General features: G+C 35.1%; 1 protein-coding gene across 20 annotated transcripts in view; it reads right to left on the bottom strand.

Annotated features, from left to right (window-relative positions):
• Positions 1-12755, bottom strand: part of ROBO2 (roundabout guidance receptor 2) — a 1707596-nt gene that overhangs the window by 679737 nt on the left and 1015104 nt on the right. The gene's annotated exons all lie outside the window — the stretch shown is intronic.

The raw sequence follows: 12755 nt of genomic DNA, 5'->3' as shown, positions 1-12755 counted from the left end.
AATTGGACATAATAAGTAAATAAAAATCAGAATACAGGGGCGCCTGGGTGGCGCAGTCGGTTAAGCGTCCGACTTCAGCCAGGTCACGATTTCGCGGTCCGTGAGTTCGAGCCCCGCGTCGGGCTCTGGGCTGATGGCTCAGAGCCTGGAGCCTGTTTCTGATTCTGTGACTCCCTCTCTCTCTGCCCCTCCCCCGTTCATGCTCTGTCTCTCTCTGTCCCCAAAATAAATAAACGTTGAAAAAAAAATTAAAAAAAAATCAGAATACAGAGAGACTATTCTACCATTTATCTGGTAGAAACACACTGTTATTTTTAGTACTTGAAACAAACAAACAAAAACGGCAAGAAACTAAAACATTTTGATAGTTTATTCATAAAAATATCAATATTTTGAAAGGAGATGATATATTTAAATTTAGATATGAAACTTCTATATGTTTAAACATGGAATTTGAAACAGAAGCTTAAAGTCTGTTTTCAGGACATAACAGTGAATCTTTAGGACCCTCAATTTTAAATATGTGACTTCGAGATTATACAAATGTTAGTTGAGAAGATTAACTTGGACCAACATCCCACCACCCTCCTTTGTTTATCAGACTGGCCTACTCACAAAACTTTTCTGCTGTGTTCTTAAAAATTCAAACTCTTTCATATTGCTCTGACGATTTTAATTCAGTGGTTATAAGGTTGGAAAACAGGGAGTTATTTCTTAAAGAGTATAGAGGTTCTACTTGAGGTGAAGAAAATGTTTAGAAACAGATATTCATGATGGTTACACAATTTTGGGAATGTAATTAATGCCACTGAATCACACATAAAAAATGATGAAAAAGATGGTTCAGTCCATTAAGTGCACAACTCCTGGTTTCGGCTCAGGTCATGATCTCACGGTTTGTGAGTTCGAGCCCCACGTCGGGTTCCATGCTGACAGTGTGGAGCTTGCTTGAGATTTTCTCTCTTCCTCTCTCTCTCTCTGCCCCTCCAGAGCACGTGCTCAAAATAAATAAAATAAACTTCAATTTTATTAAATAAAGTAAATATCTCAAAATAAACAAAGTCAGAATAAATAAGCTCTAATTAAATAAATAATAAATTTTCTCTGTCTCAAAATAAACTTAAAAATGATTAAACTGGTAAATTTTAAGTTATATATATATGTATATGTAATTTTTTCTTAAACATTTTTTAATGTTTATTTTCGAGAGAGTGAGAGAGGGACAGAGCATGAGCGGGGCAGGGGCAGAGAGAGAGGGAGACATAGAATCCGAAGCAGGCTCCAGGTTCCAAGCAGTCAGCACAGAGCCTGATGTGGGGCTTGAACCCATATACTGTGAGATCGTGACGTGAGCCGAGGTCAGATGCTTAACCGACTGAGCCACCCAGGCGCCCCTATATATTTTTTTCTTGATTATGTCCATGAAAAATTGCAATTATATGCTTCCTGACTTTGATATAAAAGTTAGGTTTGTAATTATTTTCTCCATTATGACAATGGAATGTCAATATATTCTCAGATTTCAAAGGCTGTTGGCATGATGTTATTATTTTTATTGCTTAATGACAGTAAAATCATCATGAGAATCATTGGAAACTATTTTTTTGGACAATATTCTTTATTTAGCTTATCCATACAATGTTGTTATAAGCAGAAACCTCAAGCCTTTGTTTATTTTTATTATATTTTATGCTGAGACACTGTTTAAGAGTCCGTCTTCTGGTTGTGGGTATAGGGGTTTTTCAGCTAATCTCTCAAGTGTGTAGATAAAGACATGGTGTTACATGTGGTGGGAGAAATCTATGCACTTCAGGTGTGGCAAACTAACTAGAATAGATCCTTGGTCTGAAATAAGGTGAGAAAATACAGTCAGAGGACTGCCTGTATGGTAAGATTATACAAAATGATTAATAAAGTGCAGTTGCATATAAGTTATGTTTTATTAGGTGTTATTTCAATTGCACTGTCCTAAAGTATTGGCAGAAGTTTCCCAAACAAACTAGTGGTTGATGAAAACCTATTGGGACATTTAAATGTGCCCTTCTCTGTAGGGCACATTTATAGGTAAATTTCTCTATGCGTAGGCCTCTGGGTTCATGTTTTATATATTGAAAGAAAGGTGGTCTCAAACTTGATAAACATTTTCCAATTTAATTCTGCTGCCTAAATATTTACTCTGTTGAATAAATAAACGAATCAGTTGGGAACTGTAAATGTCAAGTCACTGAATTTTCTCACTTCGTTGTTAAGTCACTCAGCACATATAACTGAATAGATATTTGAGAATGAAAGACAGTCAAGGTTAAGACTACAGCTTTATGGCATTTAAAAATTCCCTTTAGCAAAGGAGCACTTGAGTACAGATTTGCTCCAGTGGAACATAGGATGCCAGCCTTTATGCGTACAGCAGTAACACACACACACACACACACACACACACACACACTCACACACACACTCACACACACACACTTAAAAAGGAGGAGCATCTGGTCTTTTATGTTAACCTATTGAGATTAAGTTATAAGAGAGGGAGTGATGTGTGTGTATGTGTGTGAGAGAGACAGAGAGAGAGACAGAGACAGAAAAAAATAGAGTTGGAGAGAGACAGAGAGTGTGTGTACTTCCAGGACAGTATCTTCTCACAGGTAACCAACCACATTCCCTAGCAACCATAATACAAAATGATGCTTGGTATATCTTGTACTTACTCAACCATTAATATAGATTGAAAGGACCATTTTGTTGTAAAAGTTAATTTCCAAAATGAAATTCAACATTCTATCAGGGAAGAGTGCTTGGTGAATTGGAAATCTATTGAATTATATGAATACCAGTGAGACAATGGTGTCCTTGAGTACATAGAATAGAACTGCAGCTTTTTAGGTCTCATCCTTATCATTCAGGATAATATTAAGTTTGAATTAAATGCCCTTAAGTCCCCTTTGCTCCCTAAAGCTGCCTAGGCACACTACAACACACAGACATATTCTGCTCTTTACTTGCTGTCACTAAATATTCATCCCTTGAATGAGCCTTACAAATATGTGCAGCTTAATCATTTAGATTACACCAAGTTTCCTTCATGGGAACAGTCATATTTGTTTGTTTCAAACTAAAATGCACACTCACTAAATGTTCTTCTTGTGGCTTTCAAGATGGGTGGCATTCACAAACAGCAGGGAGCTGAAGTTAACAGCTGTCGATCTTCACAAACTTTCTATTATAATAAGAGTATGGTTTTCAAAAATAGAGAGAATCATGTTCAGAATCAATTTTTAAAACACTGGATAGCATTTGTATTTAATTTTCTATCTTGAAACTTAAAATTCCAGCATTAGTACATTGTCATGGTTTTGTCAGAATGGTATGGGATGACAAATTTTTCGACAGGTTTTATGATGATTACTAGTGTTTGACTACATCAAAATGCTAGAATTACTAACTACCATTTGGTAGAATTTTATGGAATGTGTGCAAATTATAGTCAAGAAATTAAAAAAAATTGACATCTGTACAAGTTAAAATAAAATCTGAAAGTTTAGTTTAATTAAAACTAAATGAAACTAAATTTAGTTTAATTAAAACTGCTGACCATGATGAAAGAGCAGCAAATGTAGTTTATAAATTGTATTTTAATTATTATTATAAATATATATAACTACTGAATATTTTATACATAAGTATATACAAAAATATGTGCAAACATTTGCTAAATATATAGAAGAGAAAATTATGCCATGTGATTATTTCATGACTCTACAAAAATTTATTTCACAGGCTGAATATAAAAGTAGCCTGTAACGAGAGAGTAGTTTTGCCTTGACCTGATGTAGGAATTATTCATGTCCATTGACAATTAACTATTGTATCAGCTGACTTAAAAAAATGTTAGTAGACATGGTCAATTTGAATGTAGGTTGAGTTTTCAAGAATATATTGACTATGTGATGGACCTAATATTTCATATGCCATTGACTTGTGCTGATTCAGAGGGACACATTACTTTCAAAACAAATTACCAGATATAATTTACCAAAGTTATGTACTTATGGACCATGCGTATTAAAGAATACATTTTTCATCCTGTAGAACGAAGTAGGGAAAAGGCTGCCACTGGAAACTTGATGACAAAATTGAAGAACCTGAGAGTTTCCTGATAACAAGGGCTATTTACATGTACTAATACAGCCTTTGGCAATGAGAAAAAATCTGACGGTATAGCAGTTAGTTATGAGAAAAGTGAGAATAGAGACGATTTTTAAATCATGCTTTATAATAGTCTAAGAATGGCTCAAATCTTGTGGACCGGTGGAAGGCCATGTTTTTAAAAGAAGTTACCTGTTCTTACTAAGAAAAATTTTAATTAACTAAATAAGAACAAAGGAAACACTCTTAAATAGTACATCCTTTCTGTTCTATGAGGAAAAGCAAATATGATGATATGAAAATCAAAAAGTAATACATCACTTAAACAAGTTAAGAAAGGGATTAAAACCAGTATTTTGCCCTTTTCTATCTTCATATAAATGCATGCTTAAAACACATACACACATGCACACATAACTTCAAATTTACTTTCCCTGTATTAACGTTACTTCAGGTGACACATATATTGCAGAGAAGTAAATATAATTTCAAATATATCATCAAGTTAGTGTTGAGTGAACCTAGAAGACTGGCATTCAGTAAATGAGGATGTTAACACTCTAAAAGAAATAGGATCTGTTAGGAAGGAAGATGATATAACTAGAGTGTTAGTTCACAAACAGGACAGTGGAAATGCATTGGGGAAAACAAAACAAGTTGTAGGAATACATTTCCGTTCTTCAGATGGGTAAAGAAATGGTTGATGGAACTCAAATTCAGATCATGAGAGAACTGAAGCCAAGTATAAAAAGATGGTGGTTTTAACTTTCTGTATACCTATAAAAGCTGATAAGTTATTGACTTTTATTGCCTTGATGATAGCTAGACTGTGAGTAAATGAATCTATCTTCAACTCATATCCATATGAAAGTGACAGTGAAAAGAAATAAAGCACATCTTAGAGTTTCTTATAACCTGGGGGGGGGGTCATTGGGCATGACCCAATTCACACTTTAGATTGTTGCTACTTAAAGCATGGTCCATGAACCACCTGCCATGATAAGACAGCAATTGAAGTGTTTAAAACTTCATGTTAACTGAAATGGCTGTGACCTCCTAATATGTAATTATTCTAATAGTTCACTTTAATACATTTTACAAAATCCATAATGGATTAGAAATAAATAATAACAATTTCTGCATCATATATAGCTTTGAAATGAGATTTGCCATTCTAGAAAATGAGGGTTTTATGTGTACATGAGAATTGAAGTTTACAAAAGACTAAGCAATGAAAAGACTAATTTGATTCTGTTAGAGAAAGAAGAAAACCAAGAAAAACTCTGGCCTCCTACTTGAGTAGAAACTAAAGGATTCTACTGTTGGAAAGAATGGAGTAATTTCTCAATTACTTTTTTACTATCTCTGTCAAAGACCACAATCTTCAAATTGTAAAATAAGTATTTATATAAGGGATTCTAATCTCCCAAAATTTAGGACACCGTAAAGAAAGCCTCTACTAGTACAAATTCATTAAAATATCTGGCCTCTGTGAATTGTATCCCAGGGTATTGTAAAGGTGATCACCAAACTAATTTCAGGAACTTTGGAGATTTTGTGACAAAAAAAGAGATGTTAAAAATGTATATGTCATTCTAATTTTATAAAGTGGAACACAATTGGTTCAGCTAACCATACCAGGATCGTTTGTGAACTTACTGAGAAAGCAATGATTACAATGCCTCAATATGATTCACTAAGAAGTGATTTTAGAATAAATTTCTTTTCTCTCTTTGTAATGTTTTTAGGCAAATAGAATACAAAAACAGAGAGTACACAACAACAGAAATCTTGTTGATTTTGCCTGCAGAGTATTCCTTACAGTAGTAGCCAACTCAGCTCTTTTGGGAGTTGGCTGTGCCTCTTCTTTTAATTTCATGTCATTTTGATGGGGTTAACCCTATACTCTGGGTCCAGGGACAGACATTTAATCTGTACAAATGAGAATGATATATGGATTTTTTTTCTAGAACTACTAGAAAAGAGAATATCAACTTCTGGTGGGGTTGCCAAATTTATGAGAGTTAGCTGGTTGTGCTTCTACACTTCTTAGGAAAAAATAAAACCAATATGAGAAAAGTATATCTGAGACATGAAGCTGATTTTCGTGACATCATTCGTCCACCAGAAATTAGCTACTTTAACTACTGGACTTTTCTAGTACATCATCCAAAAAATCCTATCTCTGGCTTAAGATACTTTGATTTGGGACTCTGTCATTAAAGCTGAAAATATTCTGACTTTATACTCACTATATATGAACATCAGTAGATTATTTGTACTGGAGACAAGATAAAGGAATGGGGCTAAATGTAAGATAATTTAATGAATTGGAAATTAGTAGAATGGCCATAATTCAGCTTTATGGTTATTGTTAAATAACACAGGGTTTTATGTTTATTTATTCATTTGAGAGAGAAAGAGAGAGAAAGAGCAGGGGATGGGCAGAGTGAGAGGGAGAGAAAGAATCCCAAACAGGCTCCATGTCAGTGCACAGCCCAGTGCAGGGATTGACTTCATGAACCATGAGACCATGACCTAAGCAGAAATCCAGAGTTGGATGCTTACCCAACTGAGCCACCCAGGTGCCTCTAAACAACACAGTTCTTAAGTAAATGTCCTGTAATACTTCAGGTTTATCTTTGTCACAGTAAGCATGCTTCCAAATGACTTGGAAGAAGAAATAGAAGATGGGACTGTATTTTAAAATAACAAACCTGAAAAAATATTTCCATTACAAAACCTTGGGAATATTTGCTAAAATAATATAATCATGATAAAAAATGCTTGCATGATAACAAAGGACGGTCTCAAAGACAAAAAAACAAAGCAGCAAGAAGGCTGATTAAAAATCTCTTCACGGGAGCCACAGTTGCTCAGTGAATTTTTAACAATCTCAGCACCCTTAAGCGTCAGGTTTTAACATTCATCTTGGGAACAAGAAGAGGCAAGGTAAACAAGTTGGTCCCATTAAAGTCAGGACCCTTGAAGGACTACACTTTTAGTGAAAAAGTCCACCCACTAACCATTGGAAACAGGTGGGTAGCCTCTCAGACTCAACCTAACTCGTAGATTTAAAAAAATGTCTCTGTGAATTCAAAATTACATGACTACCTTCTATCTAGTTTGGAGTTCAGATTTACTCTTCCTGAGAGAGACAAGATTCTTTTTTTTTTTTGACGTTTATTTATTTTTGAGACAGAGAGAGACAGAGCATGAACAGGGGAGGGGCAGAGAGAGAGGGAGACACAGAATCGGAAACAGGCTCCAGGCTCTGAGCCATCAGCCCAGAGCCTGACGCAGGGCTCGAACTCACGGACTGTGAGATCGTGACCTGAGCTGAAGTCGGACGCTCAACCGACTGAGCCACCCAGGCGCCCCGAGACAAGATTCTTAATAGAGAACAAACTGATGGTGACCAGAGGAGAGGGAGAATGGAGGTTGGGTTAAATAGGTGATTTGTAGGTGATTAAGAAGTTCACTTGCCATAATGAGCACCAGGGGATGGAAGGAATTGTTGAATCACTATATTTTACACCTGAAATGAAAACACCATATGTTAACTAACTGGAATTAAAATAAAAAATATATATATCTTAACACATCAAATTATGTCAATATGTACTTGGTATCAAATGAAAGCAAAAAAAAGCAGACACAGACCCATGATTACAGAGAACAAACTGGCGGTTGTCAGAGGGGAGGTGGGTGGGAAGATTAGCAAAAAGAGGTGAAGGGGAGTAAAGAGGTGAGGGGAGTGGGTGATACAGGTTTCTCATTATGGAATGAACAAGTTACAGGAATGAGAAGAAATATGGTCAATGATACTGGAATAGCATTGTATGGTGACAGATGGTAGCTACACTTGTGAAAATAGCATAATATATAGACTTGTCAAATCACTATGTCGTACACCTGGAAGTAACATAACATTGTGTGTCAACTATACTTCCATGAAAAAATACATAACTAAACACCAAAATAAAATTACTCTACCTGCTTCATCTAAAAAACTTCAAGCCCATAAATTAATCAAAAGTTTTCCCTATTAGCAATGGCTTGGAGATGAGGTGCGGCCAGAAAAGAGAAAAAAAAAAAAAAAAAAAAGAATTCTCTGGAAAAACACACTCTCAACCTAGACTCCACAGGATTCTAATAAAACATGACATGCTTAATCCAAAATTGAAAAACACATGAGGAAACACATACTAATATGAGTAACAGCTAAGAATTGCCCACCAGTAGACTACCACAGAACGGAAATCTAGAATTGTTCATCAGAAATAAAGGAAAAATATCTTGTTAGAAAGTTCTGAGATTCAGTAAGTAATGGTGAGCACAGATATTGAAAAACATGTGGAAAAATAAAAACCAAAATTGACTATAAAGCAAACAAATCATTTCCAACTTTAGGAGATTAAAGTCTCCAGCAAGATAACAACCAATGATATGACTTGAAATAAAAAGTATTGTTTTCAGATGAGAATGGTGACAGAGCACAGAACTGCATCATACGCAACTGATTGAATTGAAGGAATTCAGAACTGTTAGCTAAGAGAAGACACAACTTTGGGACAATAAAATCTTTCTTAAATAATTGTAAATGATGTAATGTACTGAAAAACATATTTTATTGTGAATCTTACTAGGTAGTAAAGCAAGAAACAATGAAACAGATATATATGTATATATAGGTATAGGTATACATATATACATACTTATATATACATGTATACATATACACATATATACAGGTATATACATACATATATATATCTGTGTATATATGTGTATCTATATATTTCTCTCTCTCTCTCTTTATATATCTATATCTATATCTATATCCTTTTGTTCCTTTTGTTCCATTAAGAAGAGAGTGGACTTCCTCAAAAAGACATAAGTTTCTTATCTCTAGAGATATCATACATAAGTTGAATGGCTGCTTATATGTGTTCTTACAGGAAAAAGTCAAGTACTAAACAGATGGGTTAAATATATTATAAGATTTCTTCTGAACAAATACTATTCTGGGAGTGTGAGTATAATGTAAATATTATTTTTTCTTGACTCATGAAAAAGGAATTAAATGCATTAATAAACCTACCAAAGATATGGAAACTTTTATCATATGGTAATTTTTCAATGGTAAGAAGAATAGTTTCCAAATTCTGCTTCCATTTATGATGGAGTAATAGAACTAGCTCTACTCTATCACCTGAAACAATGAAAACGTCATACTAAATATATGAAACACTGCTTTTCAAGACATTGGACATCAGGCAAAGAAAGGCATTACATTTCTGAGGGATGATGGGGAAAGGAGCCCTATGTTTGCCCCTAGGTTATAAACAGAGACAAGAAAACAACAGCTAAAAGAGCATGAGTGAGTTGTGGAAACTCTTTGGATGGTCTGATATAGGTGTAATTGTAGCCTCTCAAAAAAAAAAAAAAAGGTGTATTTGGGGTTGGGTAGAAAAGATGTGTAGAGAAAAATGTCCAATTTTTTTCAAAATTTGATGAAAAGTATAAAACCACCGAACAATGGAGCTTAATGAACCCAAGCACGTATGTACTGCTTAACAAACACCCGAATTTGTGACAGAATACTTCAGGTTCCAATTCTTCTTCTTCTTTTTTTAACGTTATCTATCTATCTATCTATCTATCTATCTGTCTATTTATTGAGAGACAGAGAGAGAGATTGAGTGGTGGAGGGGCAGAGAGAAGAGAGATAATCCCAAGCAGGCTCCTCGCTGTCAGCCCGGAGCCCAGTAGGGGGCTCAATTCCACAAACTGTGACCTGAACTGAAATCAAGAGTCAGTCGCTTAACTGACTGAGCCGCCCAGGTGCCTCTCCTTTTTCAGTTTCTTAAAACATACCACATTCCTAAGTGATGTCTAGAATCTTTTAGGATTTAATTTGGAGCTAACATACCTGTGGATTTACAAAATTATAAATTTCTTAAAAAAAAAAAAGAAAATTGTACGTCATTTGTTTTGTAGAGTGTGAGATGAAGGTTACTTGAGAAAATTCTATTATCTGAAAATATCAACTATTGGGGCGCCTAGGTGTCTCAGTCGGTTGAACATCAGATTTTGGCTCAGGTCACCATCTCACAGATTGTGAGTTAGAGCCCCACATCGGGCTCTGTGCTGACAGCTCAGAGCCTGGAGGCTGTTTAATCTGTGACTCCCTCTGTCTCTCTGCCCCTCACCACTCACACTCTGTCTCTCTTTGTCTCTCAAAAAATAAATAAAAATAAAGAAAATATCAACGATTTCTTTTTGGTGATTCAGTAAACACAATTATTTTGTTTTAGTGAAATTAACCTTGTTCATTTGTACTTTGAAAATTTGCGTTAGTGAGGGTAAGTCTAGCATTTATCTTTTTACCATCTATAAAAAACACATTTATAAATAAAGTAAAAGTATAATATGACTCCACATTATGTATACAAAGTGCTTAGAAAAGTTTTAATTTTCAATGACTTACTAATTGTAGAAATACTATTTTATATGAGACAACTGGGAATTTAATAAAAACAGATCTTTTTATTGGAAAGTCTTTAACTGCTAAGTTAATTCTAATTACATGTATTTTAAAATTTAAAACTTTAAAAAATAATTTTGACTTTCTATAAATTCACCAAAATTTTTCTTCAATTAGTCCAAAGTATTCTTTAAAGCAATACTCTGGACTAGAGGGGCACCTGGCTGGCTCAGTCAGTAGAGCATAAGACATCTTGGGGGTTATGAGTTCAAGCCCCAAGTTGGGCCTAGAGCTTATGTGAAAAAACAAATTTAAAAAGCTTTGAATTAGACAAGTAAGCCTAGCTTGAATTGTTGTCAATTTGTCATATTACCATATCTTCAATTTCCTCCTTGTTTATAAGTTAGGATTTATATTACCTGTCTTCTGTGTTCCTTTAAGGAGTTAATAACAGCATAATATCACCTAATAGCACTCAGCACAGTATATAGGACAATGTGTCCTATAAAGATAACAGACAGAAACTAACCTAACTCTCAGTAAACTTTATTAACTTTTCAAGGAACTAGATAGAAAAAAAGTGCTGGCAGAAAAGATGGCTTCTCTCTTTTTTACTCCTTGCAATAGTTCTATATAACCGTGAATGTGTGTTAGTTTTTAGTCTTTTGTGTAAATCCCAGTTATTAAAACAGGGTCATTATTTTCTAGTTTGGCAACTGATTTCAATTGTAAAGAAGCAGTTACTTTAAGTGGTACCTTCCAATATGTTTTACAGAAACCTAGCATGCATTTTTCTGACTTTCTTAAAGATCTAATTCAAAAATTCATTATCTGGGAGGTTTGGGATCACTAAAAGGCAGGTTGGAAATATGAGAAGAGCAATTATAATTGAATGACAACCTTAATAATAAACAACAAGAGTCTTTAAATGTTCTTGCCAGGTCTGCAGACACAGCTACTAACAGAGCAATGAATGGTATGTAAAGCTCAAGACAGAGAAGGTTGGGGGTTTGTGAAGGGGAATTTCCGAAACACAAATACCAGTCCTCTGAGGCAGCTCTTTCAATAGACCATGATACAGACTTCTTAGAAAGGACCAAATGAACGTAAACCTACTGAAGAAATGCTAAAATAAATTTGAAAGCACATTTTATTACTGGAATATTAAAAGGTATTCCTTTTGGGCTCCTGGGTGGCTCAGTTGGTTAAACATCTTGACATTGGCTCAGGTCACGATCTTGCCATTCCCAAGTTCGAGCCCTGCGTTGGGCCCTGTGCTGACAGCTCAGAGCCTGGAGCCTGCTTCAGATTCTGTGTCTCCCTCTCTCTGCCCCTCCCCTGCTCACACCCTGTCTCTCTCTCTCTCAAAAATAAATCAACATTAAAAAAATGTATTCCCTCCCTCTCTACACACAGCTGAAGAGCTCACATGAGGTTAGGAAAACATTAAAGGAGGAGCATTGCATTAAAGTCTATGTCTGTACAAAATATTTTTAATAGTAGGGTAAGAAGAAAATAATGCCACAAAAGTGTGTATGACAATAAAGCTACACGTCTTAAGAGTCTAAATGAACTGGAGTGTGACCTTCTACCTACAGTTCAGTGTTCAACATAATAAGATGAAGCATAATATTTTAATAATATTATTGTTTCTCCAGCTAAGAGATAGAAAACTGGAGTAATAGGAAGTGAGAGATGAAGGACTTCTTGGGGTCCATCCAGATCAATTCTTTATTTATAGATGGGGGAACTGAAATGAAAAATTTAGAGACTATTCAGGAGTATCTTTCTACTTGCTACATGAGATGTTGCCTAATTTATGAATCACTTAATAAAGTCAATTGTATTTTCAACAACAACACAAAAAGGGGACTGACTGTTCAATGCCAAAGAGGATTCCAACTGGAGTTGGAAATTTCTAAAACTAGACTTCTGGATTCCCAGAGGCCAGTGTTTCCTGTGAGCCCCGTTGAATTGTTTCTATTTTGCATGTCCCCTGGAGTCAAGGAGATGGGCAGGTACAGCCAATGTATCTAAGTGTTAAAAAGCAAACTGAGCCACATGTGGGGTTCTGCACTTCCCTAAGCAGCTGTCATGGGCATGTTCATTAATGAAG

The sequence above is a fragment of the Leopardus geoffroyi genome, chromosome C2 (genome assembly GCF_018350155.1).
Source record: "Leopardus geoffroyi isolate Oge1 chromosome C2, O.geoffroyi_Oge1_pat1.0, whole genome shotgun sequence".
NCBI classification, from domain to species: domain Eukaryota; kingdom Metazoa; phylum Chordata; class Mammalia; order Carnivora; family Felidae; genus Leopardus; species Leopardus geoffroyi.
The sequence above is the reverse complement of the archived record's forward strand: the minus strand, read 5'-3'. Positions and strand labels throughout refer to the sequence as shown.